Source organism: Canis lupus, chromosome 5 (genome assembly GCF_011100685.1).
Source record: "Canis lupus familiaris isolate Mischka breed German Shepherd chromosome 5, alternate assembly UU_Cfam_GSD_1.0, whole genome shotgun sequence".
Classification (NCBI taxonomy): domain Eukaryota; kingdom Metazoa; phylum Chordata; class Mammalia; order Carnivora; family Canidae; genus Canis; species Canis lupus.
The window spans coordinates 16,884,955-16,907,533 of NC_049226.1; the positions used below are offsets into that span (position 1 = coordinate 16,884,955).

The 22,579-nt window shown below is 50.3% G+C and overlaps 1 protein-coding gene across 2 annotated transcripts in view; it reads left to right on the forward strand.

Annotated features, from left to right (window-relative positions):
* The window catches only part of BUD13 (BUD13 homolog), a 100,821-nt gene that overhangs the window by 66,409 nt on the left and 11,833 nt on the right, over positions 1 to 22,579 (forward strand). The window contains exon 11 of one of the 2 annotated variants that reach the window (XM_038536057.1): positions 7,095 to 7,236. The exons of the other annotated variant lie outside the window; for it this stretch is intronic. The gene's annotated coding sequence lies outside the window, so the exon portion shown is untranslated. Of the gene's footprint in view, positions 1 to 7,094; positions 7,237 to 22,579 lie in introns of those variants that run through there. 2 annotated transcript variants of the gene reach the window in all.

Sequence of the window (22,579 nt, forward strand, 5' to 3'; positions counted from 1 at the left end):
GCCCCCATTCCACTGCTGGCTGTAAAGTGGGGTTCCCTTTATCTCCTAGTGGCTGTACCCCGGTTCTTGCACATGGGCCCTTATACCTCAGTGCCAGCAACAGTGCCTGAAATCCCTTTTGTGCTTGGAAGCTCTCTGACTTCTCCTGCTGCGTCTCTCCCACTGTTTCTCTGCGTCTCTTTGACCTCAACCAGAGAAAATTCTCTGCTTCTAAAGGCCCAGCTGATTATCCAGGGTAATCTATTTTAGGTCTTTAATCTTAATTTTAAATATCTGCAGTCCCATATTCAACATATTCCCTGGCTCCAGGCAGTAGGGCCTGGATATTTGGGGGGACAGGCATTATTCTTTCTACACATAGGACAAGACAGATGAGGTGGTTCCTACAAGAGTCCTGGTGAGTGGAAATGAGAGCTGGGACCTGGGGTGTGGGAATAGAAGGTCTGGGCAGGTGCCAAGGCATTTCAAAAGCGACTAGAGGATGCTTGCTGATTGGTTGCATGTGTGTGGGGTTGGAGGGAGGGTGGCTAAGGAGAAAGGGGCAGTAACCTTGGGTCCAGCCTAGGACACAAGAGAAAGATGGTAACTCACTGGTCCCTCGACAGGGAGGTGCTGGGTGTGGAGGGCAGATGAAGTATTTGTTTCAAGCCAACTTGGAGTGACACCAGAATTCCTTACGAAGCTGAAACTGACTTATGAGTAGTTGGGAACCCTCTGTGAGCCCTGGCCATGCTAACCTGGGCGCTCTTCACATGGAAGCAGTGGTTGAAGGGTTGGAGAGGCCATGGAGGAGTGGGGTGTAGATCATTGTGTCCGGGGGAGACAGGGTAGAAAGGGAATCAGGTTAGAATCTCAGGGGATGACCAAAGAAGAGGTGGGAGGAGGAAGAAGAGCTAGAGAGAGTGAAAGAGCAGGTGCAGTTGGGCACCTGGAAAGGCAGGAGGGGAGCTAGGAGAGGTCCCACTTGTGAGGCCAGGCAGCCCTGGTGGGCAGGATTAGGAAGGACAAGGGAGAGGAGTGGGATAAAGGGCATGAGTGAGTGACAGGATGGCTGTGGGTGGGGGGGACATGCATTTCCAAGTGTAGGGGTGGAGGGGAGACTGGGTGGCATGGAGGAAGGAGTGGGAACATGCATCAGGCTCCGTAAGGCCCATGGGTGCTGTGTGTCAGCGTGTGTGGGCGGGGCTGGAGAAGGCCAGGAGTGATGGGAAACTGAGCAGGGGAGGGGCTTGGCACTGCTGAGGGGAGGGGGAAGGGATGCAGAGGGGCCAGAAGCAAGGCCCCCAAAGTGGTAGGGGCTGATGAGTCTGAGAATGGAACTGGAAGCTTTCAGGAGGAGAGGCCAGATGTGGGTCCATAAACATGTGTGGGTAGAGCAGAGCTCACATAGGGCCCACTGGACATGCTGTGTGGTGGGGGTCTGCACACAGGGCAAGGGGGAGAGGCAGGGCCTGGTACTTGGGTAGGACTGGCTGGGCAGAGACCTGCAACCCTCTTAGAACAGAAGCCTTTGGGGGTGGAGGCTTGGCCTGTGGGAGAGGGCAAAGGACAGGACCAGGCAGGGCAGTAGATAAAGACACAGTGACGTTATTCCTATCCTGTGCCTATTTGCTGTCCCTTGCTTATCTTGGGGGACCTGGGGCTTTGCAGCACACTAGGTCTGGGCCAGAAAGGAGCTTAATTTACTCAAGGAGGTTTGGGAAAGGAGGCACAAAAGTGTCTCTCCTGCCTGCCATCAGGTCCCTTGGAAGCTCTTGGCTCCATTGGTGCGTGGTCAACTACGTGGCCCCCCACATGGCCAAGGTTCTTGTGAATCCTGCCCTCCTGCTACTTTGGACATTTCACAGGCTGTTTGTGAGGCCTAGTTGCCTTCCACACAGCACACTGCCTCCAGACCCTGCTGGCCATGTTGCCAGATAGTCTGCGGGGCTGCTCAGAGTCACTGGTAGTGGCCTGGCATTGATAGGCAGGCCCAGGATAAAGCTGCATGCACAGGCGTGCACAGCCCATCTCAATGCATGCTCAGTGGGGGGCCTCGGTGTATGGGTGTTTCTCTGTGTGGCTGTGCAGCCCTGTGGACATGGGGAGACCCTGCAGAGTTGTGGGGGTCATGTAGCTGGTGGATGGAGGGGTGTAGAGGGGCCAGAATGCTGATGGAGACTTGCAGAGGGCTAGGATGGGATGCCTGAGGATGGAGGAAGGCCTGAGAAGCCCCGGGCTCAGCACTGGCACAGCTATCCTCTGCCCAAGCTGCAGGCTCCCTGTGCCAGACCCTGGGCCTGCCCTTCCCAGCTCCCCCATGCCCCCATGACCATGGCCACTCCCTGGCCTCTGTCTCCCTCCACCAACTCCCACCCCGAGAAGGAAGAGGAAATCTCGCCAGAGATCCATGTAAAAATAGATGTATTTCTGGATAAGCAGCGAGCCTGAAAAACAGCTGAGCCGGAGTCTGCTCCGCTGACAGAAGATCTATGTACCAAATTCCTCTTCAAAATCTATTTCTCCGGAGATTTATTCTTGCAGGGCTCTGCCGAGCTGGAGGAAGTCTGCAGCACTGGGTGACTGGGGTCCACTGCTCCACCCTTTCCCGAGTGACTCCTTCCCAGCATGAGCTGTGGTCAGATTAGGTGGCAGCCCTACGGGCATGGGCCAGAGCAGAACTAGAAGGATCTGAATGGCAAAAAGGTCATTCTCATGCATTAGCCTGGCTGGGTCGGAAGCCAGCGTGATGCAGCATGACACCCATCCTGGCGGCTGAGAGAGTAAGTGATGGCTATATTTATGTTTCCATCTAAATGCATGGATCAAAGCAGACACTTTAATCTATTCAACAACAGCCCGAGGATTAAAAAGTTGCAGGCAAATCACACTCTTAAATTGGTAATATATTTTTGCTTGTCACTTGACAAATCATTTTAGAGAGTAACTCTAGGCCGGGTGGGGGATCTAGAGACTTGAACCTGGCTCCCTCCTGGAGAAGGCCCCAGTGCCATAGGTTGTGGCACCAGTTTCTTCACTGTTTTAGTTCCCATGAGCCCAGTTGCAATGGGTCTCCTGGAGGGGGGAATGGGAGCTAAAGTGGAATATCAGGCCTTGGGGCATGTCTCTAAAGCTGTTTTAATCTCCCTAACAGCCTAGCAGGTGGATCCTCCTATTACAGACCAGGTGACCCAGAGACATGGCTTGCCTGGGTGGCACAGTAATAAGTGGGAGAGAATGGGATGCAAAACCAGATGTGCTGGACTCCTGTGGCTCTGCTGGAGCTGCTGGAGAAGATTACAGCTCTCCTCTGGGGACCACAGGACAGCAGAGATGGTCAGAGGCTGCTCTGCCTCTTGCTGTGTAGCTCATGTTCTGTTCCTTTACTTCTCGGTTTCCTCCTCTGCATAATGGGGGCAATAATCATATCTACCTCCTGGGGCTGTTGTCAGGAATAAATGAGATGGCACATGGAGTGAGCTTAACACTGTTCTAGGTGTTGTGAGAGCAGAGGTTCATGCTACTCTCTGAAGAACAGGACCCCACAATAGTGTGTCTGGAGGCTGAGCAAAGAATCACAAGTGTGCCTTCTGAGGGACGGTTGAAGGCCATGGGACCACTGAGTCAGCAAGAGAGAAGGCTGCCTCCTAATGTCAACTGGGTGTGAAACGAAGGGGAGATTGGTATGCTCTTGTGACCCCAGCAGAGACCATTAGATCCTTACAGAGTCTCATGGGTTTCAGCTAAAGAGAAGCAAGGACTTTCTAATCACCAGAGTTGGGCAGAGAGGTAATGATGAGCTCAGGGTTTGGGGAGGTGTGTGAGTTAAGGCTGGATGAGCACTTGGTGATGATGTTGTACCCAGAGATATGCCTATCCAGGGGAGGCATTTAGACCAGATTTCTTTAAAGGTTCTTTCCAAGCAGCAGAATCTAAAATGGTATAGTAGTAGGATCAGCTTCCAATCATTTCCAGTCACGGAGGACAAGAAGAGTTGGGAACAAGGCAACTATTTTTCTTAAAAAGGCATTCTTTTGTGTGTATTTCATGACTTAATCTACTGATTTACACTTGGCTTGGATCCCCAGTAACCTTAGGGTATGTGGAATAGCATGAGGGATGGCCAAGTGACTGGGCTGGAGGGGGCACAGCTGGCTTTGGGTGCGGGGAGAACTCCTGTCCCCTGCCCAGTAGAGGCCACAGTGGTCTGTGGAACCAGAGCAGCACCAGACCACAGAAAAATAGTGGACTTGGAGTTGAGACTTGGGTTTCCTCTCGCTCCATCTCTCAATACCTTTTGTCCAGCTGAAAATCACCAAATCTCTCTCAGTTTCAGTTTCTTCATGTGGGAAGCAGGGAGCAGATACCTTCTCCACTCACTGCTGAAGTAGTGTTAGCATCTTAGCAGTTGGCCTTGCTGCTCCCTTGACCTTGGGAGAGGGATGCTGTTTGTAGAAGGGATGGGGTACCCTGGGTGTGCCACAGTTTGGCTGCCCCGTGCTCCAGACCCCCTCTCCACTGCATCTGTCTGTGGGCTGCTGTGGGCTGCTGTCTGTGGCGAGGCACCGGCATGAGCGTCCCAGGGCGGAGCCTACGTACACCCTGGCGCGCGGCCAGACTGCACCATCTGCCTGTGCGGAAGTGGAGCGCAGGTGTCTGGTTTGGGGCGCAGGTAATTGCTGACGGCTGCGCCAGCTCTGCCTGCATATGGTCCCGGAGCAAGGCGATCCCTGGGTGCCGGTGGCCGGGCCTGCATGGTCCCCCGCTTGGGCTGGTGCTCTGCACCTTCAGTCTGTACCCTCTTGTGAGCCTCAGAACAGCTTAAACCAGGGAGATCAGGGCATTATTGGATTCATTTTACCAGCGTGGAAATCGAGAACAGGAGAGGTTAAATCTGTGGCCCAGGGTCCCGCAGCCAGTCAATAGTGGGCCTGAACTAGCTCTCCCAGTCACCCGACTTTTAATTCTATTTTCTTTGCATGACCCTGCGGCTCCATACAGTTCAACAACATTTATGGAGGGCCTTCTATGGGTCAGGCACTAAGCTAGGTGCAAGGGGTGCCGACTGGGGGCTTCAGCTCTGTTCACTGGAGGGTGCAATTTTAACTGTGGTGTCTGGTCCCTAGGCTCCCACATCTCCATCCTGTATTCCACATCCTCATGTCCAGCACCCAGCTACCTGCAGTGTTTCTCCCCAGCACAGGTCTGACCCGCTCACACATCTAATGATACTCTAGAGCCAAACTCCTTGGTTTGCTCTGCAAGGCCTTTCTGAATCTGATTTCAGTCTGCCTTTGCTGTTTCTTCTCTCCTGTTCCTGCCAGGACCCCTCCCTCTAGCTCCTCAGGTTGACCATCCACACACGGTTCTGGGAATCCAGTGCCCCTTTCCAGAATTTGGCTTGTCTGAACCTACTTGTGCATTCAGTGGTGCACAAGTGACTTACTCCCTGTGGCTTTCTTTTATTCTCCCCTGCTTCCTGATGCTTCCCTATCAGTGAATGGCTCCCATCCCTTGCAGAATGCCCTTTGCATTGGCCTTTATGATAACAAGAAGCTAGGTTTTATATATTTCCACTGCTCTCCCACCCCTTCCTGGCTAGATCTTGGGCTCTTCAAGGCCTGGGTCTGGGTCTTCTTAATCAGTGAGTGCCCCCACTCCCACCAGTATGGTGCCTGGCACACAGGAGATGATCAGCAATGCAATGAGCTGGTGTACATAAAGCTGTTCTGTAAAGTACTGTGCAGTGCTTAATACCACTGCTGCTAACATTGAGAGGGGTTTATTGAATTAAAAATCCTATGGAATAAGGTTCATCTCAACAACTCTCCATTTTTAAGGACTAGGTTATTTTTGTAATCAATCTAAAATCATCATAATAACAATAGCTTCACATTTATTGACCTTTCTGTGCTTAGTATTAGCTGTTATTATTCTAATAGGAATGTACACTTGTACATACATCTTCCAATTTCTGCACATTGATTAAGTGATCAATAGGGCAATATTGAAATCATGTCCTGAATCTTCAAATATGATTCAGGAGATTCTTAACCAAACGTCCCCCGTCCGCCCCACCAGGACCTCACTGCTGTGACCTCTGACTCTCAAGGATCTGGGTAGATGGAGGCCATGTTTGTCAGGTGTTCACAGCAGGTGAGGAGCTAATCTCCCAAGTTTCTCCATGCTCTGTGAATTTGTCCCTTCAGCAGCCTCTTCTGCCTTTTGGGGGCAATCAGGCAGCGAATGTACCCAAGCATGCCCAGGGATGGGCCAGCCTCCTTATGGAGTGGGACACATATAGTGTCTTAAAGGAGTGTTCATCTCTGTGAGTCTATCATACAAATTTTTATTTCAAGTCTGAACGACACAAGATTGTTAGATTTCTGTCCTTTGACACATATGGAGGACACACACAAAAAAACTGCTCAGAGAATATAAACAGAGAAGATTAAAGGCCTTTCTCGGTGGTGGGTGCTATTGATGAGGCAGCAAGCCGGGAGGGTTGTTTCTGGGATTTTGGGGTGCTGCTGCAGCCCTGAACGTCTCATTTCTGAGTCGTCATGGAAAGCTTGGGTTTCACAGAGTCTGAGTTTTAACTTTCAGCTGTTCCAATCTGTGTGTGTGTATGTGTGTGTGTGTGTGTGTATACACACATATGTATGGGTGTCTCTGTGAGTACACAGGTGAGTATGAGCATACATTTCTCCCTGTAAATGTGGGTTTGTTTGTGTGTGTGTGTGTGTGTGTGAATGAGAGTATGGTGTGCAGTGTGCATGATGGTGTGTGTGTGTAGCGGATGCATGCTGGGGTAAATGTAGATGCTTCTGGGTGTACAGTGTGTATATTATGTCTGAATGCACATGAGTCTGCATTTTTGAGTGTGAAAATGGTTCGAGATGTAAAACTGGAGTGTATTTGATGTGAACAGGTGTCTGAGTTTGTGAGCATGGGTCTCTATGTGTTCATAGTGGAGCATAGATGTGCATTTCTCAGCATGTGCCTCTGCCTGGGTGGGTGAGTGAAAGAGGGGAGTGGGTGAGCATGGGTGCATGTGTGTGCACCACAAACATGCAAGCTGTGCAGACAGGTCCCCGTGGATTTTGTATGCCCAGCTCCTGTGGTTCCTCCTGGCTTGGTTGCTGCCTCTGATCCCTGGTGGTTCTGCCTTGCTGGTCCGCAGAGAGATCAACACCCTTCAAACCAGCTGCCTCGTTTGGCTGCGGCTCACTCGGTTGGCCTCCCGATGCCTGCAGTTGCCATGGAAACCAAAGTAGGTCTGTTTCTGTCTGCCACTGGGTCCCTGGGCTAGGGCAGCTGTGGGCCAAAGCCACTGTGGTGAGGGCTGGCCCGAGGGAAGCGAGGAGGGGGCTGGGGAACCCTCCAAATCTGCTTCTCCTTACACCCTCCTGGGGCTTCTTTTCTGCCCGTAAACATGAGGGCAGGTCCCCGCTGTCAGACAACTGGGATAAAACAGCCCCGTTAGACAAGGGCCTGAGCAGTTGACTTTTTCACACACATACAAAATCCTTTCCTGAAAAAAAAAAAAATCAAGACATATGCTAATTCCACATTACTGTGCATGTCATTTGTACACCATTAATTCAGTGCCTAAAATAAAGTGGCTTTTAGGAGAGAGCTGATGTTATCTGATGGGAGAACTCTGTACATGCTTTTGTGGCCTGGTTTTATAATAGGCATCTGCTCAGAGTTCACTGCATGGGGAAAACTTGAACATAACAGTGTTAAGCATTGAAGAGATCACAGATCCTATTTAGTTTTGAAAAACTGAGTAGCAAGCACAAACCTAGCTGTGTAAGCAAAGGGCAATACATTGTTACAGAGACGCATAAAAGTGGCACCACCATAAAGCAAAGCAAGAGGATGATTAATATGAGTGTTGGGAGAGTGGTTAACTCCACTGGTTAATAGAGCAGGGCCAGTGTGGGGAGGGGGATTGGGGCAGGAACATTGTTATGTCTTCATCCGGGCAGTGGAGACTCAGAAAGGGGACCACTCCTCTTTCCCTGCATAGATCTATTGTACTCTTCTCTGTGAGTCATGTCTTTGGCAATAAACAGAATCACCCCTCCTGAGTTTGTGGCCCCTGGCCTGAGTTCGGTGGGAAGAGGCAGTATGGGTCAGGGAAAGAGGACAGGGTGGAGCTCACCTTTTTATGGGTTCTGGAGCTGCCTCCAGTACTCACCAGCTGTGTGATTAAAAAAAATATATTCATGAGAGACACAGAGAGACAAGCAGAGGCAGAGGGAGAGCTCCTGTGGGAAGCCCAATGAAGGATTCAGTCCCAGGATTCCTGGGTCTTGACCCAAGCCAAAGGCAGATGCTCAACCGCTGAGCCACCCAAGCCCCCCACCAGCTGTGTGATCTTGAGGAAGCCACTCAACTTCTCCTGGGTGCAGTTTCTTCCTCTGTAACATGATGAATATGTTGGACTTATTCATTCAATTAAGAATTAGTTTGGGGCTCTCATTGTGCCAAGTACTGTGCTAGGAGGAAGAGTCATGTACAAACATCACTGCAGCACATGATGAAACATCGTGAGCACACTGGAAGGGACATGGACAGACAGGGAGAGTCTCGGGGTAGATCAGAGTGGGGGAAGAGACTCCAGACAGAGGCAGTGGAGGAGGCAAGTTTTGAACTGGGTTTTAAAAGGTGGGATGGATTTCAAGTGGCTGAGGCAGGGAAGGGGGAAGTGAAGGCTCAGCACTGGCAAGGGGGAGAGGTAGCTGGAGAAGAGCACAGTCCCATGTGGCTGTGGTAAGAAGACTTGAAGGAGGGTATGGCTTAATTATTGGAAGGTTTCTTTCAACATTAAAAGGGAAAAGTTGCCCAATGTGGGCTGGGGAGGAAGACAGAGGTCCCAGCTGGGATCGCAGGCAGGGGAGAGCGGGGAGACTGAGAGGGTAGATAGCAGGCACTGCTGCCCGTCCCCCATCCTGGGTGCTGGTGATGATTTGGTGACCCTGATCCTCAAGACTGTGTGTCCCTTTGAGACAATCTGGGGGCCCCCTCCCTTCTCTAGCTTCTACATTGGCCAGGCTGGGAGGAAAGGACCTTTCCTTCCTTCACATGAAGACCCTGAAGCCTCCAGATACATCCTGATAAGCCAGCCACCTGCCAGAAGGGTGTGTGTGGAAGCAACACATGGGGTTAGGACAACACTGGCCAGGATGCTTTGAGTGGCCATGAGGCCTGTCCTTACCACATCCTGCCCCCAGCATCTACACTGACCTGCTGCCTGTAACTTTGGGCACATGATAGGAAGGGAAGGAGGCCTGGATTTGAGACCAGAGAAGAGTCTACATCATGGCCCCATCTCTAGAGGTGGGAAAATTCTCCATCCTTCTCCGACAGGACTCAGGTGTCCTTGTTCCTAAAGGGAGAGGTGGACCAGTATTCACATAGGGACTTTGATGTAAGACATTAGCCCCTTCCATCCAGGTGGAATGCTTCTGACCTGCTGGGCATTTTTCGTAGGAAACCATGCAGCTTTGTTTTGCTGGAGATGCTGTCTCTCACTGATGAAGTATGTAAGGTGTTTCAGTGTTGCTAGAGTGTAGCATCAGGGCTCCAGATCACCTCCCTGGGGAATGCCTGAGTGATGACTCAGCAGAGAGCCCTCCCTGGAAGCAAAGTTACCCGCACTTGATTGTTCTTGGAACACAGGACCTGTTAGGCAGATGAGTTCTGTGAGCAGGCCAGGAACTGCAGGCTGCTTTAGGTGAGGGCCAGGAAGTTCAAATGACAGAGGTTTCCCCAGTCTGATTTTAGAATCTGTTAAGTTTTTTTAGTAACTAGACGGAAATGAGACCGCCAAGGCAAGCGAGGGTCCAAGAACAGATTTTATTGCAGGCACCCTCGGGCGAGGTTCCCCGACTCACGGGGGAAAGAGAGTGAGTCGAGGAAGTCGCGCCAAGACAAGGTGGTAGGGGGTTTACATTACGTTGTAAGGCAGAACGGTTTCCTATTGGTTGGCTCATATGCAAAGGAAGGATTGCAATCCAACCAGTCAGAGTGACCCTCACTATGCAAAGGAAGGATTGCAATTCGACCAGTCAAAGGTGACTTCCTCCTCTGGGGTTTGAAGGGCATTGGGTTCGGTTGAGGAAGTCCAAAGGAGAGGTGTAAGGGTCTGCTCAAGCTGTCGTCCCAAGTGGAGGTGGTGACAGGAACTTCAGCCATTTTGGCGTATCCGCCATCTTGAGGAGTTTCCCTTCCCGCCTGGCCCCAACAGAATCTAGCACTGATAGGGCTCTGGTTGGGGAGCCCCAGGCCAGGTGGTGCCCATCCCATGACAACTCAAGAGAAAGTGTCTGTTGCCCATCAGTGAACACAGAGTAGGTTCATCAGCATTGAATGAATACTTTTGGAGGCAAATTCAACGTCACTGATATTTTTGAATTTGGTCATTGGTGAAGATCTTAGGAAGTAGCTTGGTGGTGTCAGAGGTTCACCATACCTACTTCTCGTGGCCGAGGGCATGAGTTTTGGAAACATATACATCAAGGTCTGAGTCCTGGCTCTTGTCTTTACCACCTGTATAACCTTGGACCTCTCAGATCCTCAGTTTCTTTGTTTCTAAAATGGGTACAGTATTAGTACCTATGTGTGCCAAGGGTGAGTCCTGTAAGCTCCTGGTCTCTGCTTCTTCCTAGCTGAGAGGAATCTTTCAGACTGGTGTAAGGATGCTAGGTGATGTGGGTAATGCCTCCCACACCTGACTAAGTACTCAGCAGGTGGATGGATTCAGTGGCTTTTTTTTTTTCTTTTGGAAAAAGGCAGAGTATGCAGACCTTATTTTAAATAGAGCTACTACAAAGACCACCTCCTCCATGAAGTCTCCCAGGCCACCAGAGCCCTACTCTTCCATTCCTTCTAGCTCTTTGCTGCTCCTGAGACCTCAGGCCTTGGCAGTGTCTTCCCGAGAGGCCAACTCCTGTGTGTGTATGTGTGTGTGTGTGTGTGTGAGCATCTGTCACCGTGCCTCCCAGTTGCGGAGTACTTACAGAAGGTGGAGAATGTTTGCTGATTGGTGGGCTGCCGGGAGGTGGGGGGAATGGGAACATGAAGACTGGTCTGGGGACCTTGGCTGCCAGGGTCGTATCCAGGCTGGCTGTAAGGTAAACAATGAGGAGGGTCCTGCAGCAATCTTTCTGACTTGGACCTCCCCATCACTATTTGGGGCCTTCCACCCCTCCTCCCTGACCTTGTTTCTCGTTGGCTCAGCCCTGTCCTGCTAACGAGCTGAGCCAGCCGCCTGGCACCCGCCTCTCCGATGTGCTGACTCAGTTCTGTGGCTCCCGCTTCCTCTGCCCTTGTTTGAAAATGCCAAGTTAATTGCTCTCCAGCTTCAGGCTGAGCAGGCAGGGGGCATGGCCCCCCTTTCCTTCTGTTACACATGCCCTGGGAGGGGGACTGCCTGGGCCTGCCCTCTGTGGACAGGGCAGTGTAGGGTGGGGGTTGGGAAAAAGGGCAGAGGATCCAAGAGGGGAATGGGTTATCAGTGCTATTTATTAGGGAGAAATGGGGAGCGGGAGGGGAAGCACTCTCAGAGTCTGGTCTCCCTATTTCCTGGCCCTTGGGATCTAGAAGATACCAGCTGCTGCCAGGATGGTCCTGGGTGGGAGGAAGAGGGACTGTGAGCCCTGCTGAGTGGCTTCTCAGGTCTGTGCCCAAAGCTGAGGGCTAGGAGAGACGCCCTTCCCCTTCCCTCCCCTCCCCTCCCCTCCCCTCCCCTCTCCTCTCCTCTCCTCTCCTCTCCTCTCCTCTCCTCTCCTCTCCTCTCCTCTCCTCTCCTCTCCTCTCCTCTCCTCTCCTCTCCATTCTTCTCCTCCCATCTCTTCTCTCCTCTCCTCTCTTCTCCTCCCCTCTCTTCTCTTCCCCTCTCTCCTCTCCTAAGGGTTCCTTAGGCCTCAAACAAGTAGGTAAGAATGGAGGAAAAGAATGGGGGAGGGAAGGAAGGAAGGAAGGAAGGAAGGAAGGAGGAGGGAGGGAGGGAGGGAGGGAGGGAGGGAGGAAGGAAGGAAGGAAGGAAGGAAGGAAGGAAGGAAGGAAGGAAGGAGGAACTCAGTCTTGCAGAGACACTCTCATTTAATTCCCACAGGATGGGCCACAGATGCACTGTGCTGGGGGGTGGTGGGGTTGGTGGGGTGAGAGTCATAATATTTAACCCCCTATCACCAGTCCTTACTAACCAGGACAAGGAGGGGCTGGGAGCTGGCCAGGGTCCTGAGGGCCCCTGAGCTGAGCCAGAAGTTAACTCTGGTTGGTACATGGTGGGGACGTAGGGGAGGGAAGGGTGGGGTGTTGGTAAATGTTCATCAACTGGAGTGGGGTATCTCAATATTTTCACAAGTAAGCTCTGTAGGGCTCATCATCTCTTTTGTTCACTGATGTGTCCCAATTGCTAAGAAGCAGCCTGGCCTACAGTAGAGGCTTTAGCCTTCGGTGAATGAATGAGTAGTGGTGGAGGGTGCATGTCAGCCTGGAGCTACCAGGTGAGGAGTTGACATCCGTGGGGAGTGGTGGAAAGCAGATCTGGGAGCCAGGGAGCCAGGTGCTCCCTGACCATCTGACGGGGAGCCAGGGAAGATGCCCCACTGGGGACAGAGCATGTGTGAGGGCAGGGTCTGGAGGTAGGCGGTTCTGGGGGAGGACACACTGGGGACCCTTCCTTCGAGACTTTGAATTTTGGGGTTCCCCTTCTGGAAACTGGTCCTTGCCCGTAGCCAGGTTGGCTCAGAATGCAGGTGTGGAGGGACAGGTGGGCCTCCAAAGAGTCCCTGGGGAAGGCCTGGGATGATGCACGCTAATTCAATTTTTAAAATTACTATGACAGAGAGAGGAGGAAGGAAGAGATGGGATTAAAAAGGAAGCTCTAATCCCCTGGTGATCGCACAGGCATAGACAGATGAAAGAATTTTTTTCTGATGAGGACACAGAGCCCCCTGAGGACGCGCCATGTGTTTCCAGGTGGATTTTCTGGCTTCCGCGTCCTTGAAATGACCTGGTGAAGGGGAATGGGCCCTCTTGTTTTCTCTCTCTTTCCCTCCTTCTGCAGGGCCTAGGAGGTTGGGGGGCTGTGTAGGCAGGTGTGGGACGGTGCGGGAAGGAGGAGAGAGGAACCCAGAGTAGAACACAGGACCCAGGTAGGACCCACCCTCTTAGACTTTAGCTCTTCGCTTTGTTCTACCAGTAGAGCAGATTCTGTTTATCTTCTCCTCTCCAAAAGAGGAGATATTTTCTGATCATCTTCCAGCTTCTCAAATCAGAAGCTTTACACAGTTTTCACAGCAGGAAGAAAGGCAGAAAGGGAAGGGGGAAGGAGCACATGAGAGAACAGTGGGCTTCCCAAGTAAGTGGTTCATGTCCTGTGGATTGCAGACCCCAAAATGCAGCCGGAGATCTGTGTTAGGGACCTGGGGGACCCCAGTGGACTGGACCCGTGTCAGTTCCAGGGCCCTGGCATGGGCCCAGCCCGAGAGGCCTGCCTTCCCCTCCCCACCCTGGCCGATCTGGGGCCTGCCCCGTCACGTGCTCCTTTTCTCTTCCCTTCTTGGGTCTCCAGCCAGCCCGCTGGCTTGATGAATTAGCCCCATAGATATTCCGTCGGGAAAGCAAACACATATCATATATATCTTTGACAAGTTATTATTCTCCCTTATCAGAATTCGGGCGCATCCCGCGCCCGCCATTACTCACGCCGCACACCCACCCTGCCTGGGACTGGGCACAGAGCCCGCCGCGCCGGGCCCGGCCGGGTGGTGGCGCGTGCCTGTGCCTGTGCGAGTGTGCGTGTGTGCAGAGCTCCCACCCGTCCGGGGCAGGAGCCGTCCGGCCTCTTTCCGGGCCCATGGCCCGACTTGCCATCGTTCCCCACGCAGAGGCTGCGGGCATCGCCAAGATGAACCTGGTGGCTTTCTGAGCCTTTGGTTTTCTTGCCAGTACAAGAGGCAGAAGTTTTGTCCCCAGGAATGGTCTGGTTTGGGCCTCACCCATGTCCACCTTGTGGGGCTGGGGTGCCCCCCATTCCCCTTTGCTGCCGGACCCTCCGGGGCCTGCTGGCAGGACACACTGCCAGCTTCCAACAATCCCAGAGCTTCTTGGAGCCCAGTGCCTCCAGAGCTGACCCCTCTGGCCCCTGAGATGGCTGAGACCCAGTGGCTGGCAAGGCCTGGAGAGACAGTGGCCCTGATGAATGAGATGTAAGTGAATATTAGTGCTCTCAGCCTGGCCATCGGGCGTGATTTGTCATCTTTCACCCAGCGCGTTCCCATTCCCCCAGAGGCAGGCTCCATATTAACAAGTCCTCTGCTTAGGAATATAAATGGGGCATTTGGAATTACTCCTGACAGCCTGAAGGCCGCTAATGCACTCAGGCCTTGGGGTGGGGGGTGGGAGGGACTGGGTGTGACTCCGAAGTGCCCTTGGCCAGCCAGGAAGGCCTCACACCCTGGGCGTCTGTCTGCTTCTGAGGGAGGGAGGCCCCTACTGCCTTGACAGGGGCTCACGGGGGGCTGGCTGGCTCTCAGACTTCCACCCGCCCCAGCACTCAGAGCTGAAGGGGAGCATGAGGGGACCGGCTCCCCCTCGGTGAGGCATGGTTCTCCACCATCTCAGTACAGAGACAATAGAGACCATGGCTGCTGTCATCTGAGAACCAACTCTTCCCCCCACAGAGTCTGCAGTGTCTGCTCCTCTTCCAGCTTCACATTGTGCATACCCGGGAGCCTTCTCCTTTCCCCCTGGGGCCCACGGCCCAGCCCTCCAGGGCACCCTGGACTGTGAAGGAAGGGTGGGAAAGGACGGAAGGAGCCTTGCCAGGGGCAGGTGTTGCTCTGTCCCCCATGGCCACCCCTGCTGGATGCCCGGAGCTGAGTGCTCAGGTGGACTTGGGGTAGCTGACTGAACAGGCTCCCATGCCTAGGCTCTGGCCCTGAATGACACTCCCAGTCTACTGGGAGGATGCTTGGGGAAGGGGACCGACTGGTGGTCCTGAAAAGTATTCTGAGTCACGGAGAGGTACCCATGGTATTCACTGCAGCAGATGAAGGTTGAGAGAGCACAGCTGAGGGGTATGCCAAGGAGGAAGGCTCAGAGAAGGCTTCCTGCCCGGAGTACATGCGTGGGCAGGGCTGGAGGGAGGTATGTGGACCTTCACTCAGGGCTCTGTTACTGCCTAGGGCTAATGCCCCATCATCCAGGGAAGGATGGGAGGCAGATGAGGTGAAAAGGGTGAATAGGATTCTGGTTTGGTTTGGCCTTTTGGGACCACAGTTTTGGGATCTGGGTAAGGTCTCAGGGGCCTGGTGCTGCCATAGAGGATGTGCCCATCATGCGGAGGTTCCTGCTTCAGGCGGAGCTCAGGGCTCTGCGCCAGGCCAGGGTGGGTGTGGATGTGTCAGTTGCAGTTAACTTTATGGCCACTAGAGGGCAGTCGGACCCCACGTTTCCCTCGTTTGTTCCCGAAGCAGAGGGCCCAGGCGGGGATGGGAGATGGGGTGGGGGTGCCAGCGCTGGTGCCAGTGGGGTTCCTCGCGCTGGGAATGCAGGCACCTGTTATGCTGCCTCTCTGGGTTGGGACCTTAGAAGGCCTGAGCTCTTCTCCCTGAGTTAGGGAAGAAAAATCTCTGAAAATTTTGAAAAAAATGGGAAAATAGAATTTTGGGTAAACATTTCAGTATCTATGATACTTATTTTAGTGCCTTTTACAAAAAAGGGTTATGAGCATTAAAAAGTCTTTGTAGAAGACCACACAGCTGATGGTCAATGTCACGGGCTCTGGTGGTAGGTAGACTCCTTGGTTGGAATCTTAGCTCCACCCCCTGATGGCTGGGTGACCTTGGACAGGTTAAATAACATCTCAGTTGCCCCATCTGTAAAACGCGGACTGTAATTCCTACATCACGGGGTTATTATAAGAATAGACACTGTGAGGGTGGCCCAGCACTGCCCAGCAGAGAGTCAGTGCTCTGATGCAGCGGCTTTGTTTTCATATGATGAACAGTTACGTTTGATGTACAAGGGAGAGCATAGGACCACATTTAAAGCAAAAACACTATTTTTCCTTCCATTAATATTTTAAAGGACTCCTTTCCTCCCACCCTCAATGCAGTGAAGTAAAAACTAGAAAAATTTCTCCTCAACCCTGACATTTTCTAGGCCTTCCTACAAATGAGTAGGAAGTGAGGTGTGATTGCCTGTTGGGCACCCCCAGGGCTCCTCTGGTGTGGAGGGGGGCACACTTAGGCTCCCATCCCCCTTGCCATATCACAGGTTGCTGGCACTGGGAGCCAGTGGTGCCTGGTCACAGACCTGCCAAGACCCTCTAGTTCAGGCTCCTCCACTCTGGCTGCACATCAGAAATCACAGCAATTTGTTGAAGAAACTACCAGTAGTACCTGAGCCCCACCCCCAGGGGTTGCAGCCCAGGCATCAGGCTGATGAAAAGGTTCCCCAGGAGATTCTACAGTACATGCAGGGAGGAGGGCCACTGCCCAGAGAAGGGCCACTTCTCTGGTGAAGGGAGGTGTTCTTAGCCCCAGCTCCATGGCCTCGTGGAGTTCTATAGAGATTTAGGAAGAGAAGTTTGACTCGATGTAGGAAAGTCCTCTGGTTGTTAGCAGGGAGGACTTGGTTCTAGTCCTGGCTGAGGGTTAGCTCTGTGTGGGCTTTTTGATAAGCCCCCTGCTTCTGGGCCTCAGTTTTGTCATCTGTCAGATGGGCTGAGTGACAAAGGTGTTACCTGATCAGAGGCCACAGTGAGAGTGAATTGCTTAGAAAGAGTGAAACCCAGATACCCACAAGCAGGTTGGTTGGTTTCTTTTTTTTTCCCTCCCTCCCCCCTCCCTCCCTTCCCCTCCCCTCCCCTCCCCTCCCCTCCCCTCCCCTCCCCTCCCCTCCCCTCCCCTCCCCTCCCCTCCCTCCCTCCCTCCCTCCCTCCTTCCTTCCTTCCTTCCTTCCTTCCTTCCTTCCTTCCTTCCTTCCTTCCATAGCAAAGTGCCATAGACTGGAGGGGCTTAAATGACAGAAATGTACTGCCTCATGGGTCTGGAGTCTGGAAGTCCAAGACCAAGGTGTTGGTAAGTCTTCCTGGGAGGCAAGATTCTGTTCCAGGTTTCTCTCCTTGGCCTACAGATGTCTATCTTCTCCCTGTTCCCTCACATCATCTTCCCTCAATATGTGTCTGTTTTAGAGTTCAAATTTCCCCCTTTTATAAGAACACCAGGCATGTTGAATCAGTGCCCGCCCTACTGATCTCACTTTAACTTGATTACCTTTGTAAAGATCTTATCTCCAAATAATGTCATCTTCTGAGTCCTGGGGGACTGAGATTTTACATAGCATTTGTAGGTGTTACCAAGTCAATCACAGGGAGTGAGAGAGTGTGATTGCTTGAGTCACAAAATAGCAGCAAGAACAAACAAACCAAAACCACTGGAAGAGGGAAGAATTGAGGAGCAGAGACCAGGCTCAGCTCCCACCTCTGAGCAGCCCTCCATAGATATTCCTACCTTGTGCCCCCTTACCTGGGGACTGATCTGCCTTCCTGGTCATGGGGTGTGTGGGTGTGACAGGAGGAAAGGGGACAAAGTGTGTGTGGCCCAGCTCCAGGCGGCACCAGGCACATTGCCATCTATGTAGGTGACACTCCCTGAGCAGAACTCTTGCACAGTGTGGGGGTCTTTGTGGGAGGACATAAAAGAGGGGAAGGGGTCTGTAGTGTGGTGCCTTTCAGTTGCAAAGCAGATGGGATGCTGGAGGCTAGGCAAGCTCCTGTCCTGCCTTCACATGGGTTGGGGAGAGGGAGAAGAGCAGGAACACTGGGTCTCATGTAATATTCAGGCCAGGCAGGGTGCAGGGCCTTGTTCCTGTAAATGACAAGTACACCAGTTGTCTCCCTTCCTCCCTCCCCTATCTCTGACCAGGGACTCACTAGGCAGAGGGTAGGGGCGTGTGTAGGGTGCAGGACTGCTGCTGGCCAGGTGTGCATCCATATTTATGAGGGGTGAATCCTTGGGAAGCAGCCAGGTGCTGAGCATGCCAAGCGATCTGTTTGGGTCAGCTGCTCCATTCCTGGCCAGCCACTGGAAGGAGGAGATTCTGGAATGTTGGCCCAAACAGTGGTACCCTAATTTGCAGTGTTTGCTGATTTCTGTGGTGTAAATACTCCCACCATGACTGATTTTCAGCTGCTAACATGAAACCGCTGGGCTCACAAAACTCCTGAAAATTTAACAGTTTGGCCCAACCCCCTTGGTATAAAAATAACAAAAACAAAAACAAACTGAAACCCAGAGGTGGAATAGCATAATGTCTCAAAGCAGGTTGATTAGGGGCTCAGTTGGACAATGTTACCAGGCTGTGTTGGAGTATGTCTGTATTCCTGGTGCCAATGTTGATAATGGGTCCTCTGTGATAGTAGGGGCAGGGAGTAGGGGTGGACTAGCCATCCAGAGGGGTAGCTCCAGGAACTCAGCTGCCCAGCCTGTGCCAAATATAACACCCAGTGTTGGAGAGCACCCTATAGTTTGCGAAGTGCCTTTTTGCCTATTATCTGTAGATTTAATTTCCACAGCAACCCAATGAGGTATATATTGTTATTATGTTTTATATAAGAGGAAACAGTCTTATTGGGAGCAGTTGTATGATTTCTAGGTAACGTGACCAGTAAATGGAGGACATTCGCCCAAATCTAGGTCTTCTGAGATAATCTTAGTTTCTCCAACTAAAGAGATGCTGAGGCCATGATGTCCTTCAGTTAATGCAGCCTGTCCAGGTCCCAAAAGCTGCCCATCTACAGGAGGCCTAGAGCCAGGTACAAGTGGGAGCCCCTGTGCCTTCCACACTAGTATTAACCTTGCACAGCAAGTCCTCCTACAAGTGCCTGCTGTTGGGTGAGTGACCACTGGACATTGGCCTGGAGGCTGGCTTTTACCCATTACTGCTCCCTAAGGGTGGTGCCCTTTGATGCCTGGGTGCTACCCATGCCCATCCCATCTGTTTCCTTCTTATCTAGGACTGGGGCCCCTGATTGGTTCACCTGAGGCCTTTCCAGGGTCCTCCCCACCTCCCAGACCCAGCCTGTCCTCCCACCCCTCACACCACGCACAATATCCCTGGCCTTTGTTCCAAGGTTTTGCCTGGGACATGTGAGGAAGATGTTCATATGTGTGAGTCTTTGGGTTTATTGTGGTTCCCTTCCTGGAACAAGTTCTCTTCCTGATCCAGGGCAAAATACAGATGGAAGTCTCAGCCCCAGCCCCATCTGCATCTCTCAGACCAGATCCAGTATATTGAAGGGGACTGAGCTTGTCTGGTAATTAGACAGACCAACAGGGGGAGGGAAAGAAAGGCAGTGAAGAAGACAGACATGAAGATACCATTATTAGAGAAATAGTAAAAAGCAGATAACCAACTGATAGGTGCCAGGCCCTGTGCTGAATCCCTATAATGACCCCCTGAGGGATCCCCACCGGAGGGTTGAGGATACTGAGGCTCAGTGAGGTTAAGTACTTTGCCCAAGGGAGGTCTGGGTGGCTCAGTGGTTGAGTGTCTGCCTTTGGCTCAGGTCATGATCCTGGAGTCCTGGGATTGAGTCCTGTATCAGCTCCCTGCAGGCAACCTTTTTCTCTCTCTGCCTATGTCTCTGCCTCTCTCTCTCTCTCTCTCTCTCTCTCTGTGTGTGTGTGTGTGTGTGTATGTCTCATGAATAAATAAATTAAATCTAAAAAAAAAAGTACTTTGCCCAAGATCATACAGCCTTGTATGTCTTCAAGGCTTTGATTTGATTTGATTCAAACTCATTGTGTCTGTTCTCACTCATTACACTACCAGGCATCCTGGTTATGGAGTGCAAGACCAGAGTGAGTGAGACAAGGAGATTGAAAAGTGAGAGAGTGAGAAATAGAAGTTGGGTGTTCAGCCCAGCACCATTATATCACTGGGAAGGGCAACTTGGGGTGCCACAGTGGGGAAGCTGTGCAGTGTACCAATGAAAAAGAGCACCTGATGAGGAGTCAGGATAGCCTCTGCCAGCGATGTCACATTGAGCAAATCACCTAACCTCTCTGGACCTTGGTTTATCATCTGCAAAAGAAAATAATAACTCTGTCCTGTTTACACCTCTCTGAGTGGTCCTGATGGTAATAAAAAAAAATAATGGATGTACAGAGGATCCTGTGAAGATGACAGAGTAGGAAGCATTAGGAATCTGTCTCCCTACTTAGAAAACCATCGCATGGGCAGAATCTGTGTGATGTAATTATTTTGGAATTCTAGAGTCTATCGAAGGCATGAAACTTCCAGGAGAAGACGTGGGAAGCATGTTGTGGTTAATTTTGGTCAATTTCAGCTCTTAACACAGTAGTGGCTCCCAGTTCTGTCCCTACCCGTCAGCCCCTTGGGAGGCAGGTGTGCATAATTTCCTGGAGTGGCTTGCACACAGCTTGCTGAAGCTAGGGTGGGGCTAAAGATCTATCTTCCAAATATTAGAGATCTCTGTTCTGATTGCTAATTGCTGCTTCTGATCACAGAGGTGAAGACAAAGAGGCATCAATTATTGTTGTTACACTTTGACTTGTTACAAGCCCCACTCACTATGGCTGAAGTGATTTCTAGGGCATTTAAAGAGCCAGCACACAACATCACAACTTCATATACAGGAAAAATTAGAAAATAACCATACAATACCTGGGAAACTCACAAAAAGACCCAAGAAGACATTAAGTTTACATTGGATGCTGATCTTCAGCACAGGGACAGTCTACAACAATTGAAAAAACAAACAAACAAAACAACAAAAGCCCAGCAAACTCGAGGAAGGACAAGAATCTGATTTCCAGATTTGCTACATTATTTGTTTCAAATGTCCAGTATTCAATGACAACAAAAAAATCACAAGGCATACAAAGAAACAGGAAACTATGGCCCATTCAAAGGGGAAAATAAATCAACAGAAACTATCCCTAAAAAAGACTTGCTGGCAGATATATTAAACAAATACTTTCAAGTAATTGTCTTAAAAATGCTCAAAGAGCTAAAGGAAATGTGGAGCAAGTGAATTAAATGATGTATGAACAAAATGGAAATATCAATAAAGAGACAAAAAACCTAAAAGGAAACCAAAAGACAATTACGGAGCTGAAAATTATAATAATTAAAATGAAAAAATTCACCAGCGGGAATGAAAGGCAGATCTGAACAGGCAGAAGAGAGAATCCGTGAACTTGAAAATATGACAATTGGTATTATTGAATCTGAGGAACAGAAAGAAAAAATATTAAAGAAAAAGTGAACACTCTAAGGGATCTGTGGGACATCATCAAGCAGACCACCATATATTTTGTGGGAATCCCAGGAGAGGAGAGGGGGAAAGGAGCACAGAAAGTATTTAAAGAAATTATGGATGAAAACTTTCCAAATTTGATGAAAGGCATGCTTATAAACATCCAAGAAGATCAATGGATTCCAAGTAAGATGAACCCAGAGAGATCCACACTGACATACATTATAACCAAACTTTGAAAAGACAATGAGAGAATCTTAAAAACAGCAAGAAGGAAGCAAATTGCTGCATATAAAGGATCTTTAATAAGATTGTCAGCATATTTCTCATCAAAAACTTTAGAGGTCAGAGGCAGTGGGCTCTGGATATATTCAAAGTGCTAAAGGAAAAAAACCTGTTAACCAAGAATCCTGTATCCTATATCTGATAAAACTGTCCTTCAAAATTGAGGGAGAAATTAAGACATTACAGATGAACAAAAGTTGAGAGAGTTCATGACCACTAGACTTGCACTGCAAGAAATGCTCAAGGCAGTCTTGTAAGATGAAATGAAAGGACGATCGACAGTAACTCAAAGCCAATTAGAGAAATAAAAATCTCAGTATATGTAAATACACTGACAGTTATGAAAACTGGTATTATTGTAACAATGGCTTATAACTGTTTTCTACCTGATTTAAGAGACTAATATACTTAAAGGAAAGATTAGTTTGTGTTTTGGGGCACACAATATATAATGCAATTGAGAACATCAGCAACTGAAAAGGGTGGGGGAAGAGCTGCAAAGGAGGCGAGTTTTTGTTGTTATTGAAGTTATGCTGGTATAAATTCAAATTAGAGTGTTATAACTTTAGAATATTAAGTATAATCCCTAGGATAGCCACAAAGAAAATAGCTATAGAATATGCACAAAAGGAAATAAGAAAATAATTTAAACATTTCATTACAAAAAAATCAACTAAATACAAAAGAAGTCAGTAGTACGGGAAATCAAGGACAAAAAAACCATAAAGCATATAGAAAACAAATAGCAAAATGGCAGAAGAAAGTCCCTCCACATTAGTAATTACTTTAACTATGAGTTGATTAAACTCACCAATCAAAAGACCATCCATTTGCAGAATGGATAAAAACACATGATCCACATTATATGCTGCCTATCTATAAGAGATTCACTTTACATCCAAAGACACAAACAGCTTGAAAGTGAAATGATATTCTATGCAAATAGTAACCAAATAGTAACTCATTCTATGAACCAAAAGAGACTAGGAATGGCTATATTATTTT